At 37.8% G+C, this 17,181-nt stretch overlaps 1 long non-coding RNA gene across 2 annotated transcripts; it reads right to left on the bottom strand.

The window, feature by feature from the left end:
- Nucleotides 1-2,966: 2,966 nt before the first annotated feature.
- LOC146439800 (uncharacterized) lies at nucleotides 2,967-11,625 on the bottom strand. Of its 2 annotated transcripts, XR_014851310.1 has the most exons (5): nucleotides 11,488-11,625; nucleotides 9,449-9,581; nucleotides 6,109-6,320; nucleotides 4,984-5,080; nucleotides 2,967-4,878 (listed from the first exon to the last, which is right to left on the bottom strand). It is a non-coding gene; the product is annotated as an uncharacterized LOC146439800 (long non-coding RNA). The 2 variants fall into 2 exon arrangements; XR_014851309.1 differs by having other exon boundaries at nucleotides 2,967-5,080.
- Nucleotides 11,626-17,181: the final 5,556 nt, after the last annotated feature.

Raw genomic sequence — 17,181 nt, 5'->3', positions numbered from 1 at the left:
AAAATCACAAAAGGGAGAACTGATGAAAGCTCTGCTTCTGGCAGAAACGTCAGTAAGGTTTGTCCCTAATTTTGTCTCAGAAACCTCACTTCTTAGTTAAAGTTTCTTTTAGTGCCGGATTAGAAATGCAGAAGAGTGAATGCTGAAGTTCTACTCAGTCCAGAACAACTTCCATTGTAGGAGAAGTAGCAATATCTCCTCTTGACTTTGTTTTGATATCCTTGGATAGAAAAAGTGTACTTGAAAAGTAACATGAAACTTACTTTGCTTTAATTTCAAGAAAGGTTAGGTACAAACTGAGTTGTGGATTTTTCCTCTCAGGAAATGAGGACTTAAGAAAAAAAAGAAAAAAACCAAAAATACCCAAATAAATTAGGAAAAATAAAATTGCAGCGAGCTACCATCCATCCCCTGACTGCCCTTGTTTTTACCCAATCCACTGAGAGCAGGTTTGATCATACAACACTTTCTCAGCTGAACAGCCCTGGGGAATCACACAGGCAGATATTCTACAGCAAATCTATCAATCAGAACCTAATACCATTGCAGTTTAACCTTTTGACCTGTTCAATCCAACAATAAAAAAAATCTATTTCTTTCACGAGTCCTTGAAACACATGTTTCAAAGCTAGTTCAAAAGGTGTTTACTTTCCCTCCAAAACAAAGAAGCATTATGAAGTCAACAAAACTGTTTCTACATCAAGGACAGATCCTCTTGGCACAGAGACAGTTCCAAAGAAAGATGCGAACCACTGAAACTTTTTTGTATATTTTTTGTATTTTTGCATGTGCACATATTGCCAAAACTTTGCTGAAAAACAAGAAAGGGGGAGTACATGACCTGAAACTTCAGCAATTTTTATATCCAAGTACTTACTATGTAAAAGATGGTGATGATGATGATGGTACTACTACTACTACTACTGCTACTACTGCTGCTACTACTACTACTAACAATAATAATGGGAAATGTGTGAGGAAGAAATAGAACTATGAAGAAGAGTTCAGAATTACTATATAATGATGGCATTATAATTGGTATCATTATTATAATTGCTGTTGTAGTAAGATCTTTTTAAAGGTGACATAAAAAGATAACTTTATTAATGATTTTACTTTAAGCTATTAAGTTAATCACAAGACTAAAGGAGGCATTTTCAAAATAAAAGTAGGATAGAGCTATGCAAAATTTTGAATTTCAATAAATGATACTTGTACCCTTTGCAAAGGTGGACAAAATAATTTATGTGAGTGACTGTTTACTTATAGTTAGACTCTGAGGAGAGAAGTCAAAAGAAGAATCAAAGATTGTTTGAATTACAAGGCAAAGGGTGTTCTTGGCAGGCACAGAAAGTGTGAGTGGAAAGTGTTTTGGAGGTAAGATAAAGAGGATTGGTTTTAGTTAGACTACACCTAAGCTGACCTTAAGCCATTCAGGATGCAAAGCTGGGGGAAAAAAAGTTAAACAGAAAGAAGCAGGAGAAGGAAAAAAGGAGACATGTTTTGAAGCAGACAACTCAGAGTTAATAGGTCAATCTGCACCAATGGTGACATACAACCGGAGAGTGGCCGGGAAGAAGAGATGAACTACAAACATTTTGGAGGATGAGCATTCCCTGCTGACCATTGCTTAGGATGGGCAGATATTCCACTGAGGCACAAAAACACCATATGACTGCACCAAACCATTTAATTTAGGAAGAAGCTGGATTTCAGACCTAGACTATCAAGTGGTGTGATGAAGCAAGTTCATGCAGTTAAAGTAGAATACTTTCCAATAACTATTTTGAGAAAATGCAAATCCAATCACTACAAATCTTCAAATAAAAGGGTAATTTAATGAACATCCTGTTAAGAATATTGAGAATTCAAGGTAAGTAGCTATTAATTTCAGAGGAATATTTAATTTCTTTATCCACACAACTTTAAAACATATTTTTACATCATCAATTGAAAGATACTAAAGTAATGAAAAAACTCTATTAGCTGTTTATGTAATCATTTTAATAAAACGATAACCTTTTGCTAAGAAAGAAAAATAAGAACATTATTAGCTTTAAGCATACCTTAAAATTCCATTTAATTGAAGCACCTCTCAAAATTGATCATTCTGGGCCATACTCAAACCACCTGAATTGTCCTTGAGCTTTCCATGTCTAAGAGAACTAAGTATGTTTTCAAGAATCATTCAAAGAGCTTACATGTTAAGCAAAGTAGCAGTAAAACTTAGCTAATGAGAAAAAACAGATGTCAATACTTAGATAAAATACAACATTGTATTTATACCTTGTCTTGAAGACAAACTTGTTTATATGTTCATCTAAGAGCTTTCCTAAATCTAGACCTATGCTCATAATTAGATAGGAAATTGGTGATGAATTACCATATTGCGTCAACCACACTCCATCAGATACTGCTTTAATTAACAAATGGTCCTGTTTGACCTAGTTGAAACCATTTTTGGTTGCATTAGATGCAGTAGATGAGAAAAGTATTTAGGGAATGGCTGGTTTATACGTGCATTGTTTGTTGTCCATACTACGTGTGCCTTGGGGAAAATAAATTAATGGTTTTTAAACTTTTTTTTTTTAACTAGAGTTGAATATTTTAACACTATTTATAAAGCCACACAATTTAGCATGCAGAGCAGTCAGAAACATTCCATAGGCATCTGCTGGGACATGGACTGCTACTCTGCCAACTTTCTGTGGGCAACATTTTTCTCCTGCAATGAAGAGAATTCCTTTGAAAGAACAGGCAAATATATGTGTAGTTTACATACCTTTGTAGTTCACATATTTTGTGGCTAAAAATATCCAAAGTCCATACCCCACCTTCAGACTGAGACTTGGAAACAGACCCAGCTGCGGAGTACAGCTCTTGAGTGAGACTGATTTTCTTGTGTGTGAAAATAATTTATAAAAAAATAAAACAAAATAAAAAATCCCACAGAAACTTTAAACCTTGGAATCTGACATGGAATGAATATTTCTTTCATAATTTTATTTCAGAAGATCATTGGTCCAACTGTCTCTGTATAAGGGTAAACATGCATTCTTGGACAGCAGCAGAAAAAATAAAATACAACAACTTCCTAAAATTTGATGTTTAGACTGACCAAGCTGCGGGAAAATATATCACTTGGCTTTAAAGACTCCAAAATAACAGCAACAGACTGTCCTACATTTCTGGAGGTTCACTCACTTGTCCGTAGTCTCACAATGACTTTCTCAATATGAAGCAAACTAAACTACTTTTACTACTGAATTTATGTAGAATGTGGATTATGCTCCTGCAGTACTTCTACAATTGCAGATGAGCTGCACATGAAGAGCAAGACCCCAGTTCTATTTTTGCATCTGGACAAGATGGGGAGAATGGGAACTGCTCTTACAATTTAAGAAAGTAAAGATGGTCTTTTTCATCTGACTGTGCAGTATTACTCCATGCCAATTTAACATCTAGAGTTGCAAAGGCATAGTTGCACAAACATTGAAGTTAAGAACATTTATTCTGGGCAGTTTTCTTTTAAAACAGTTAATTTATCTCTCAAGTGATACTCTGAAGAAAACCTAAGAATACATGATTTATCTGTTATGGCAGGTTGACCTTGGCTGGATGCCAGGTGCCCACCAAGCTGCTCTCTCACAACTCCTTCTCAGCTGGACAGGGGAGAGGAAATAAAATGAAAAACAACTCATAGCTTGAGATAAGGCAGTTTACTAAAGCAAAAGTGAAAGGTTGTGCATGCATAAGCAAAAGAAAAAACCTGAAGATTTTATTCTCTAATTCTTATCAACAAGTGATATCTGACTGCTTTCTGGGAAGCAGAGCTCTAGCCCCCATAGCAGTTGCTCCAGAAAGCCAATGTTGTAAACAATGAGTGTCCACCTTTCTTCCTTCTTTTCATCTTTTTTTTCTTTTGCTGCAATGGGAAAAATGAACTCCTTCTCAGCTAGAACCATTACATCTGGACATTTGTGCAATGACGTGAACACAGGGGATTTTTGTGTTTTTTCTTTGTTTAGGGCAACTACTTAGCTTGCATCCTGTGACATGTCCCTTCTTTTAGCCCAGCCCAAAATGTAATTCAGTTGGTAAACAGAGATGTGGTCATTTGGTCAGAGGGTGGAGGGGATGTCCTGCTGCCAGACCAGACATCAGCAGGAGCTATCGATGGTTGCTGAGTGTCCAGACGTCTTGGATCAGTGCCTGGAGCACTGGTGCTAGCTGAGTCTCCAGACACCCCAGGCTCACTGCATGTACTCACAGGAGTTAATCTTTGCATCTAGTCTGATGCACCCAAAACCATTCCTGATTACATATGTTAGCCATCTGTGCACTGCATGCACACATATATTCCAATCCAGGATTTCCCAGACAGAAACATGGGAGCACTTACTGTACACACACTGAGGTAGCCATTGTTAGGCATGACTTGAGTTCATGTTTGCACTTCTCAGCATCCAGATAGAGCACCAAATCAGCTTTCAATTCACAGCAAATCCATTCACATGAATGCATGCGCTCGTCCAAACACAGAGCAAAACATTTAATTATTTCAATGCTGCAATAGCTTCCTATCTTCCTCACAGAAACTTACTGTCAGCAAAGAAATTTGTAGGTTCTGAGAAAAAGGTAAAGAACAATGCTCAACATCTTTAAAACTAGAAATGTCATTTAAGTTGTTCTTAATTTAATTTTTGTACTTTTCACTCTCAAGAAGTACTTGTTTGACCTGAGGTTCAGTTTCCAGAGTACAACTCACATCTGTTGTTTTCATCATGGGAAATAACTTTCCTTTCCTTTGACAGATAAGTAACATCAGGAGACTGCTGTTTAACTGGCCACAGTTGCCACCAACAAATTCCAAACAAGCTGTAAAAAGAGGAAATAATATGTTTCTTGTTCTCTTTGAGATATCTTATACCTTATTGTGGCATCCTTTGCCATCTTTCATCTAGAGCTGGGAAAAATATGTACATATTTCCCCTGAAAAATGGTCTGTGATGGATTAGGAACGTAGATCAGGATTATGTGTTTCACATCTATGGGTTCCAGGGAGGTCCCAAATTCATTCCTGAAATGCAAAAATATGTGTAACCACCAAGATACTGAAAGTACAGTAACACAGTTCCTCCTTAACCAGGAGGAATTGAGCTAAGATGGAAGAGTAGTTCTGGTGAGAACATTATTAGGGAAAGGCTCTGCTGTTTGAATAAAGCCATGAGGTATTCTAAACTAACTGCCTGCAATTAAGCAACGGAGACCATATAAACACCTATTCAGTGATGAGGTTAAAAAAATCCCACAGCACCGCAAAAGTGTAGGAAGAAAGCTCGTTTGTTCCAGCCCATGCCTCAAGGGAGGATCTGGTATGCCTAGGTCCAGCCTGGTAAGTGTTCAAGTGTTTAAGACCTCCATTAATGGAGATTCCTAATACTTCTCAGATAATATGTCTCAGTCCCTTATTAACCTCTTTCTAAGAATATTCAGTGTATCTTCAGTATGGACCCCCTTGATGCTTTTGAAGTCAAAAATTTTTTATCATCCTGGCAATGGCATGGAGAATGGAATGTCCCCTTCCTCTCTGCAGTAACTTGCATATTGTTCAAATATTTTATCCTTTCTCCCCTCAATCTTCTATTTTACAAGCTAAAAATCCAGCTAAATTTACTAATTTTTTCATTTTTGGCATTTTTAAAACACAATCAGTCTCACTATGGACTTTTCTCACCTACTCCACTTAGAGTAAGGCAGACTTCCTGATCAAGTTAACACCACAGGTTTATTGATTATATGCCACTAGTTAAATGCCCTGCCTCTAATCTTGATAATTCCCTTGCTTTCACTAATTCAGCTCCACATTAGTTAGATAAGGTTAGATTTCTTCATGGGAATCTGGGCTGTGCCAAGGCACAGAGTTTTTCACATGAATTTATAAGGGAATAGTCTTTGTTTGGGAACATCTGCATGCTTCAGCAGCACCTTCAGTGTGAGCAGGTCTCTTTCTGCTTCCCAGATAGATTTTCTCTCTTTTCTGTCCAAAGAAGAGTGTCACCTTGTCATGGAATTAGAAAATAAAGAGGAGAGAGAACAAGAATATACTTGTGATCCCAGATTTGATTCTGGTTGGCATCTGCTAGCAGAAGGATTCCTTTCTCAGGTAACTCTGTGTAGTGGACCATGGAAAACTTGAATGCAGCCACTTAAGTAGATTCTGAGAACCCTTGGCTGTGAACTTCAATGCTGACTTCATTCTGGCCATCAGATTATTGATAGGTATACCATCCATTGTCTTTCCCAAGACTTGTTTTATCCTAAAGACTCTCAGAAAGAGAAATCAGTTTTTATGACAGCAATGCCCTTGGGAAGAGATAGACTTAGAGCTAGCACATCATAGGGGTAGTCAAAGACTGGAAAGCCAAACCTGACTGGCGTTCCACTTGTTGCTTTCAAAAAAATTAACGGAGTCTAATGATCATTGAATAAAATTAAGCAGATCTGAAATAGAATTAAGATTGATACACAGGGTTTGCTCCAAGGTAACAAAGGATGGAAAGGGACTTCCACAGACAGTAATGAGCAAACATATCTTCTGAAAGAATATTTGTACCCTATGCATGTTGGAAGTGGAGGTAGTTGAAATACAGCCACTGCAGTGCTTAGATTTTTCAGAGCTCAGATTGGCATCTCTGGCTCAGTATCAGTGTAATCTTATATTGCTGAAATTAGGTGCCTTTAGGCTGAGGCTGATGCATGTCTGTCCATAACAAACTCACAGCAGTGTGCAAAACCAGCATAGACATACCCAGCATCACAAATGCTGTTTACAGGGTTGGTTCAGCTTGGTCACTTCTGTTTCCATTTCAGCTCTCCTTCTCCCGCATATCTCATTTATGCTGAAGCCATTTATTTTGCTGATTCTAAGACCTCTGCCAATAGCACTGATGCAAACTAGAGCAGTCTTCAAGCAACTTTTAAGGGTTGATTACTGTCATTCTCAGGAAATGTTTGCATGTGTGTGTTTGGCTTGCTGGAGGCCTGAGAACATCACTCCTCCCAGCAACCTAATGTGCACCAAGACCAGCAGAGTAGCATCTGCACTGACATAGTGAAATGCTGTTCAGTGAAGAATTACAAATCCCAAGCAGGGCCATTTGTGCATTCCTATAAACTTTGCTGCCAGAGTAGGCATCAATTCAGTAACATTGTGGCCACATTTATACCATGAAAGGGTATTTACAGCAAAAGTTGGGAAATCCCTGATTCAAGATGTGAGATTTTAATTTTATCCACAAAATCCCCAAATCCAGAATAGAAAAGGTGTTCCAAAACCTTGGCAAACCTTTCAAACTCTGCCTCCATTCTTGCTTTCTTGGAATAATCAGAATCGGTGTGGTTAACATACAAATTCCAACATGTATTTAACTGTATGCAAATCATTTCAGTCACACAAAGGGCACTAAATAAAAAATATCTAACAAAGGATCTTCACAATTTATAGCTTACAAGGCTTAAAGTTACGACAATGAAGTTTCTTGTTTTCTCTAGGATAGTCCTGTAGATTATTACCCAATGAGAGCTGCACCCCATTGAGGAATGCTTGCCTGGAAATCTCAGACAATAAAATGTCATATTTCTTGCCCGATCTATAACAAAAATGAACACTTCAGCAGAGGGTCAAGGGAATGACATGCCATTACTGCAGAAATTTTCTCCTATGGCTACTCTTTATTCTTCCAGTGGGATTCTTCCCAGGATAATGATGGAAAGCTGTTTGCACATGAACTGCTTCCCTTTTAGATCTAGCAGGCTGACAGGAATCATTCCTGCTCTAAAGACCCTGAAGTCAAGTGAGCTGAACTCTTTTGGAGTGGGCTCCAGTGCTTGCAGCTTTTCTATTGAAAAATGGCTCTCTATAGGGTGAAAGAATGGAATTTTCATAAAATCTGTTCATCTTAGATAAAGCAAAACTGAACTGGAAAGCAATTCACAAACATGGGAAAGAAAATGTAGGCATAAGGTGCTCTGTTTTTAAAAGACTGTGAATAAGCAGCTTAATGATATTGGTATAATAGCAGACAGAAATGGGTGTACCACTTCCAAAAAGCAGTATGTAGACAGTCTAGCAACTATCACATGCATTATATGCAGCAGCTGTAATGCAAGTTTGGCCCATATAAATTTGAAATGCACGTTTGGAAAAAATAATAATTTAGTGTAATGAATTTTTTGACAAAAAATATCAGGGAGCTGTTGTTCTGCCGCAGAGGTACACTGAAGAGAGAAGTGGTTTATTGAGTCCCCAGTGGCTTCGCCCATGCAGAGGCACATGGGAGGAAAGACAGAATTGCAAAGGAAGACACTCAGTAGCTGTGTTTTTCTTGTAGAAAGTTTTTATTACTGAGTTCTGGGGGAGGGGGGTGGAAGGAGGAAAGCTTCCTAAACCTCTTGCTGTGCATCAAGCCCTTGCCAGAGGGATGGATCTGTGTGAAAGATAGAAAATGCCATCCTATCAGTAAGATGTGCAGGCACTGCGGCTCAAGACAACCTCTGCTTCAGCTGCCTTGTACTCCACCTACAACACCTCCAGGACCAAGCAGCCATTAAACATGCCAGCTGCAAGAGGGACTGCTGCTCTGCCAGCTCCTACTCATCCTGCTCTGTCCGGTACAAATTCCTCTCAAAACCATGTCTCGTTCCTTCATCCTACAGTCACAGCAGTTCTTCTTTTGTCCATCCTGCCTACATCACTTCACCCAGCAAACACACAGCACCCACCTTACATCAGTGTCACCAGCCAGGCTCCTTGTGTTGTTGTGTCCCTGATCTCGCAGCCTGAACAAGAACTGCCAGAATGGAGACATCCTTGCTGCAGGCTCTGGCAGTGGAGCAGCTGGGGAGCTGGCTGACTACGGGTGACCAGCAATGAATTTCAAAGTGGAAAAATAGAGAAAAATGTTCCATGATCTCAAATGAAATAAAATATTGATAGTTTTCTTCAATGGCAAAATCTGTATGTCCACACAGAGACCTGCATAACATATTATTTCTAATCTTTTATATGTCATTATATCACTATTATCTAATGAATCTCTGGTTATTATACATGTGAAGAAGAATGCATCAGCCCACTTCTTGGAAATATGCCTTAGAGTGGAAGGTACAGAAATTGCCAATGTACTCTATTACCTACAGACACCCTGGGCTCTAATCCCCACTAAACTCAGCTCTGAGGACAGCTCCACGGTGACTGTCCCTGAGGGAAGAGCAGTGCTCCGGGAAGGGAGGGCTGCAGGCAGGGGGCTGTGCTGCACCCAATGAGCAGTGTTTGGCACAATGGACAATTGTCTTCCAGGTGTATTCATTTGTCTACACCAAACAACATTCCCCAGAGCACAAAAGCCTTCAGTGTGGGGACAGCTAAGCATAACAAATGACATACCAGACTTTTCCAAGGTCTTTGATGATTATAAGAGGTCTCTGTTTCACTGTTACTGACTTTGCTGTCTTTGTGTTATTCCTTTAGAATGGACTTAGTGTGTTGCATCATTTCAAGTTCTGGTACAGGGTTTGCACTGGAAGGTAGGGAAACCAGAGAAGGAAGAGGGACTGTGAAATAATTCTTAGACTGGCACTTTCTAAAACAGACTGTTAGTTTGTTGTCTTGCTGGCTGCAGGTTTTGTTGTCTCCACTCTTTTTTTTACAAGGCACACATTTTTACAGAGTGAACGATCTTCACGCAACTCCAAATAACCACTTATTTTGGTAAAATTTATAACACCAGATTCTACTTTTAGCCAGGAAATGCAAACAAAGCTTGGAGACAGCTTGTTCCCTGACCCCAAATTCATTCCATGTTGCTATAGCATCACCCCCTGAGAAAATGGGACCAGCTCTTTTCCTCTCCTTAGACCTTCTCAATGGGCTTTTGTCAGCTGTTGAATTATAGCATTAAAATTCAAATACTAGGGATTTAATGGAGGATTATTATGACACCCTGGTGCATTCTTTGTGTTGCTCTTGGCAACAAACCCAAGGAATGAGTGAAAGAAATAAAAACGAAGAGCTGTCTTGTTAAAATCATGCTGGTGCTACGACATATTTAGGAGGGAGAAAAATGGTTCCCTAACCTTGACTATTATTGCTGTACCAAATGGACTGAAAACTCTTTTCAGCCAGTAAGCACGACTTGCAGCTGAATTCTATTTCAAAGCTGTTATCATTTTCTGAAAACAGGTTTCCTTCTACCTTGTGCACAAAGTAAAAGGACCAACAGTTAGAAGAAGGGCATTGCATTTGCTCACTACTTTCCCTTGCTCACCAGAAAATAGCAATAATTTGTAATATTCTGGCATCTCAAAAGTGCCAGGGGGATTACTTTAAAGCAAAAAGTGTAATCTGTCTCTCTCAGAATATATGCATAGTATGTTGGGTATATATACTGCATGTGTGTGACTGTCACATAAATGCTTAAATTGCTCAATTTTTCTGCTAATGTCTTTAGGTTTGAGGAATGTTTTTGCAAAAAAGAATCTACTGTTTCATAGAACAGAATAGGATTTGGTGTTAGGCTTTAGCCAGGAATTGCATTCTGCACCACATAGCCAGACTGTTCAGTGAAACATCAAAGGATTCATACAGGGAGAATACTCTTAGCTGATCAACAGTTTTCTCTGGAGAAATTGGGCTCAAATTTATCTCCAGTGTAATGGCTCAAAATTCTCCATAGGTGTTTTTCCACTCTTTTTCTATATATATTAAATATAGATAAATCCTGGATTTATCTGGAGATATGAATATTATATAAATTTGAACAATCTAATACAGCAGTAGCGTGAAACCTTGGAGAGCAACTTGGCAAAGACTGTGAGCACAATATATTTAACATGGTGAAATTAAGATCATGAGCTGAAGCAGAAATATGTAGGCTGTTCTTTTGGGGTTGACTAAGGAGGTCAGTTACCCTGAACTCCTTTTCCTGGGTAATGAGAAGAGACCAGGGCAAGCTTATTACACATGACGCTGCACACCTCTGGTTGTGTTTGGCTGAGAAGACTCTGCTAAGAGTAAGCATCTGACTGGTGAGCACAGCTGAGACAGAAGCAAATTGGACAGGAGTTATAGACAAAATGAAGTAATAGCCAGCTAATGACAACAACAGCAACAATAAAATAATCTGATCTCAGTCATGTTCACCTTGGCACTTAAATACAAAATAAACTTTTGAGTGAGGAAGGGCTGCTCCAGTGTTTTGTTTTCATTAATATTAAAAAAAAATAAATCTCAAACCCAAAAGCATTTTATTCAATTTTCTCTGCATACTACAGTCTACCACAAAAAAACCCAAAACCAAACCAAACCAACAACAAAAAAAAAAAACAAAAAACCAACAACAAAAAACAACTCATATAGATAGCTGGATTTTGAGACCTGCCTAGCCAAAAACCACAGAAGAAACAGGAAAAAAGTGTTTGTTATACCCCGAAGAAATCAGTGACTGTGGTGATATGTTCCTAGGGTTTTCTGTGAGCTTGCTTTCCACAGAAAACTGTCTTTCTGTTTCGGGAGAGCTCAACACGCAGGGTTTATCTAGTCCTAGGCTGTGGATCAGAGCAATTGACATCTTGAGGTGATTAATTAATGTGCTCTGTCCTCTTGGGAGCTTCAAATAGGGAACTGATTAAGCCCCAGGTGCTTCAGGAACCATAACAAGTTTAAATTCACTTGAGGCATGCCCATAATGTCTGCAACCAGAGCGCAGCTGTCGAGTGAAATCAGTGGCAGGAATTGTGCCAAAAAATGTCAGCTGCTGGGAACTTCAGGAGAAAAGCTACCTTGCTTACCAGAAGGACAAAGAGAGAAGAAGGGCCTCCAAGGAGGCTCAGGGAATGGTAAAAACATCTGAGAGAGGGCTTCAAGGAAGTGTAGAAAGGGCAAGGCAAATTTTTGAACATGCTTTTCCAATTCATGGGATATCTTTTATTTTCACGGCAAAAACATGCCTTCCAAAGCACTGATCTTTACTGATGTCTTCCAATGTCTAACTGAAAATATGTCAAACATATTAGTCTAAAATGTATGATAATGTGTCCCAAATAATGCCTTGCCTAGGCACCCTGGAAAAACAGTGTCTAATGAAAATTTTGACTGTGTAGAATGAAAGTAATGACCAGCATAATGTGTGGAAGTAAATATATGACCACCAGGTGCAGCACCCTAAAGAGTGGCCATGTTTTTATGGCCACTTGATCTGTTTGCTCTGGCGGAGATGCCACTTCTTTTAGAGAAATAATGTGAATGTTTCTGATTTCCATTGTGCCCATTTTAGCACCTGGTGTCTTTCCTTTTTGTTTCTGTGGAGAACAGTAGCTCCTCTGCTGTCTGCTGCCGGTTTTGCACAGTGCAGACTGGGCATGTACAGTAAAGAGAACTAAAAAAACCCAAACAAACCACAAAACCCAGCAGCTACCCCATTATCTCATAAATACCTTCCTGTTTGTGTTTCCAGACTGTCAGGAATGATCTTTTCAGAGTATTGTGTGGCTGGAACACCTGAAAAATTTTCTTGACACATTGCCATTAAAAGGCTTTAAGATGAGACTAAAGCTTTTCCTATAAATATTGTTGGTCACAGAAACATCAAGGACACACAGTAGCTGGCTGCCTCTGGGAAAGTATTGTCTTTATACTCTAGAAATTATTAAATTCTGATATATCCATGGCCAGTATTTTGTTCCTTTTATTTGAACATGATTACTTACTGATATCTGTAGTACCCGTATTTTAAATATGCCTTTATGGAGATGTTGAACATTTTATAGCCTCTCTACCATCAAGATTACTAAACTAAGACTCTATGTGGTGTTTTAAAAGTACTATTTGCTCTTGAAAAAGTACTGTTAGCTCTTGACATATCTCAGATTACTGCAAATGGCATAACCACTGCATGCAATCAACAAAGGATGAGATGAGAATTCCAAAATGTAGGAAGTAAGTTTTTTTCCATAATTTTTTTTAAGCCTTTTGATTCTGGGATTGTTCCAAATTTTCACCAGTTCAAAGAAATTATGCCTCAGGGCACTAGCTATATTACAATTTCTAAAGCAAATTATATTCCTACCACAAAAGTTAACATTTCCTATCAACAGGAAACAAATCACAATACTGTGGGAAAAACAAAAAGTCCCACATACCTGGCTGACCTCAAAGAAAATCGCCTACTGAGAGTGAAAAAATATTGTTTTCTTTCAGTAGGAGTCCTTTTTTTTCTTTCTTATTTTTTTTTCTGATGATGGGCCATGGCCACACTGAGTAGTACCTGTGGAACAAAGAAAGAAGTCTATAAATAACAAAGTCTTTATTGATGACAGAACTTTGCTCTTTTTTGATCTTTCATGTTCAAGAAATACTGATAGAAGTACTAGATGTGAGCCTGTCTTTTCTGGACTGGCTTCAGAAAAACTTGGCAGAGAAGCCTAAATGACAAAGCAAATGGAAATATTCTTCAGATAAATATTAGACTACAAAAAATTTCAAGGTTTCCTGTGTATTAACATAAGCATTTTCAATAGCTTCTGGCTATTTTCAATACTGTCACTGTCAGTGAAGACAGCAGTAGCCAGCTTTTTGCCTCTTGCTATCCGGAAGCTCATTCTGCTCTTAAAGCTCCTTCTTCCCACTACCTTGAGAAATCCTGAAGAACTTCCTCTTCCTGGCTAGGTGTGTGGTGTTATTCTTCTGCAATGCCAGTTGTGAGAAACACATCTGCTTTTCACAAATGAATGTTTACACTGAGTTCCTTACTGGCTGTCTTCTACATATTCCACAGGGATTTCAGAAATTTGTTATGAGGACAACTGCAACACAATGCTAGCCAAAGGAAATATATTATTTCAATGTTTGTCATTGAACACCTGGCATTTAGCATACCTAAACATATTAAAAGGTGGTTTTGTCCCTCTTTATTGATCTGCTGCTTTTAGATTGCACTTAATTTTGGAGGTGACATGTCATATAAATTCATAAGGATCAAATCCTGTCTCAGACCATGTAATCCATATTGAGAATGCAGAAAAGAGGTGGGAGAAGAAGTGATCATGGAATGATGATTTGACTTATTGAACTTTGGAAACAAAGTAGTATTTTGGGAACAGAATGCACCTCTTGTTTGTCTGCCTAGCAGTTTTAAAATTCTCTCCAATTTTCTACTGCTTAAATGACCCATTTTACTTTCCTGTAACATTGTATGAAATATTTGTCTACATAGCTCCCAAACTCAGCTCCAAAATTCTTTTGCAATTTTTTTCCAGGCAAAAATTATGAAAAAAAGGAAACTGCCTTTTCAGTAAATAGTTGAATGTTCTACAAAATTATTAAAATTATTAAAGGAAAAATGTTAATAATATTTAAAGTGCCATGAATTTTATGAAACAAAGAAATAAAAAGTGGATGTGAAAACTAGTTTTCTTGAAAATAGCCCACAGTTTGTTTTTATTCCAAACTGTGTCACCCATAGCCCACAGTGTTCATCAGTATAGCTTAGAAACTTGTCAACTCATTAGGTCTTTCCCATCTTTCTCAGAGGCAATAACACAATCTTTGTTGATATTAATTTTTGAAGACATGAGGGTTTCATCTTTCTGTGAAAAATGTCCCGAAAATCCAGCTGTATATCTCTCTTTATTGTGTTCAAATGTAACATCATTTGATTTTTGTTTCATCACTGCTTCTTTCTCTAAAGTAGCATCTTTCTCTCAAAAATGTTGAAATATATTTGTCAAAAGCAACATTCTCATTCTCCATTTTGTGATGCTCTGAGTGTTTTCAACATCTCTAATAAGTTGCATGGTTGCATGCTTTCATATTTTTTCCTCTCAATAATGATGTTTCCTTTTTTATTTATTTATTTTCAATTTTCCAGCTTTTGCTCCAAGGTCGTCTCCAAATTTGGTAGCAAAGTCAATGGGATACTTCCTGGCAAATGTATTGCTTGCATTTTTATTCTGTTATTGTGTTCACTAAGTCCCTGCTAATATCCCAAGACCTTGTGGGGGCAATAAAAGCCTGTTTTCTCTCACAATAATGTTTTTGTGCAATCCATTCCCTTCTGCTGAATTAAGAATGACTTTATCTGTAAAAGGTTCTCTATTATTTTTATAACTTGGGGCTGACGTAATGGTAGCAATTTAGAAATAGCTCTGGGCAATGTTTTTCCTTCGTGTGAACATATGGTTTAATCCACAAACAACATGGTTTATCAAAAAGGCTTCTTTTTTGCAGTATTTTATGTTGTACTAGGCATTCATTTGGATTGAGATAAATTTAATTCTTTAGCTCATATCTGTGCATTCAGAAGGATAACTACCACTGCTGCACTGGCTGGGCAACTACTGCATATCACTGTTTCTTTGACTTGGTGGCAGTCACAGTATTTGAATATTTCAAAGCCATTTCCTATATAGGGTTTTCTTCCCTTCCAGTGTGTCTATTTTATTCCATTCCTTATTTATCCTTGCTTTACAAACCATAACAGCATTCTTCTGTTGTCACAGGTTGGGCATTTCTTTTCGTGAACTCTTTGTTGGCTTTGTCATTTGACCTAAAACATGTCAAATGATTTTTCACAAACATGTTTTTAATTGGTATTACTGAAAGCTTCATTACACTGCTTCTTTGGCTACGAGCTCATACCATTAAAAAGAGGATTTTCCCCTTCATCTTTTCTTGATGTTTAATGCACTTTTATATCAGCTGACGTCTTCACAATTTATTGGAAAATTTCATATCACCCTGTCATTTCTACAGAACAATATAATTATTTGCAGTTATTGGAGGGTATTTCATTGCACTTTCATGTACTGGGACATTAAAAATTAGTTCTTTATTATATTAATGGGACTTTCTTGAGTCCAATCTGTTCCTCAATCTTAACTAAAGGATTTACTTGACAGAAGTACCTGGGCCAATTATCAGGATATTCAAAAGGGAAAATGGTGGTCAAAATCTTTTCCCTATTTATATCCACTTCAAACCATTTTCTGGAAGGGATGGCATGGGTACAACTGGTTTTAAAAAGTAGTTCCCAGAGAAAACAACAGCAGGGAAATTGGATTTTTGCTGGAATCATTCTAAAGTTTTACTGGAATCAGATTCAGTACTCAAAGTAACTCCAGATTTTAAATTCTGTTCTTGTCCAGCTGGTTTTCAGCCAGACTTCATTATTTTTGGTGAGCTCATTTAAATTTTTACTTTTTTCCTCAATCTGCAGACAGCTGGAACATTATACATATATTTCAGCTCTTGTTTTTTCTTAAAATTTTAGCAAATATCTATGCAGTTAGCAAGCCTGTTAATCTAGACTAATGTAAGGGACAAAAGAAGAATTTCTCCTCTACCTGAAATACAACAGCATTATTATAAGGGCTACCCTAGGAAATCATAATAAAATTTGTTACAGCTATTTCCAATGAATGTCTGATAGCAAAGTGCTGAAAACAGTTATTGCAGATAGTTTTGCAATTTTTATAACAAATTTTAAAATGAGTTTTTAATCCTAATTGAAGATCCCATTCTGCAAACATTATCTTGCTTTACTAATATCGAGAGAAACTTCTTAACCAGCTTGCTCTCAAATACCAAGTGAAACAGATGCACTCTACAGAATGGAGAATCCCTAGAGCTAGACATGAGAATGAATAGCTGCCAGGATGTTCACTTTTTTCCTTACTTGCCTGGGTTTAAGCTGTTGACCTCAGTAATGCCCAGTGTCATTGAGTTCCTCAAGTTAATCAGGATCTCTGAGAATCTTTCTATTTGTTTCACATCTGCTGCCTTTCAATTTCATCAGCACACTATACTTCTTGTATTATGAAAAAGGCTAAATATAAGAGTCCACATGCTTTCTCTATAACCTCACATGTTTTGGGAAGCAACCATCACATCTGCTTAGTATTCTTGTTCTTTTCACCATTTTGTATGAAATACTATTTATTTCCACATTTTCATCTTTCCCAGAACCTCTGAGGTGCTTTGTGTGAAAAGGCATTGATACGTCTCAAAAGGAACTGTTTGCAATTTACAGGTCCATTCTACATGCTCTTAGGTCTCTCCTGGGCTGTTGATACAGGAGATTTCTGTGGCTGACCTCACAGGAATGCTTCTGATGGGCAGGAAGG

This window comes from Lichenostomus cassidix, chromosome 3 (genome assembly GCF_008360975.1).
Source record: "Lichenostomus cassidix isolate B80296 chromosome 3, HeHo_3.0, whole genome shotgun sequence".
NCBI lineage: Eukaryota > Metazoa > Chordata > Aves > Passeriformes > Meliphagidae > Lichenostomus > Lichenostomus cassidix.
Note: the sequence above shows the minus strand (reverse complement) of the source record. Positions and strands in the feature narration are given on the sequence as shown.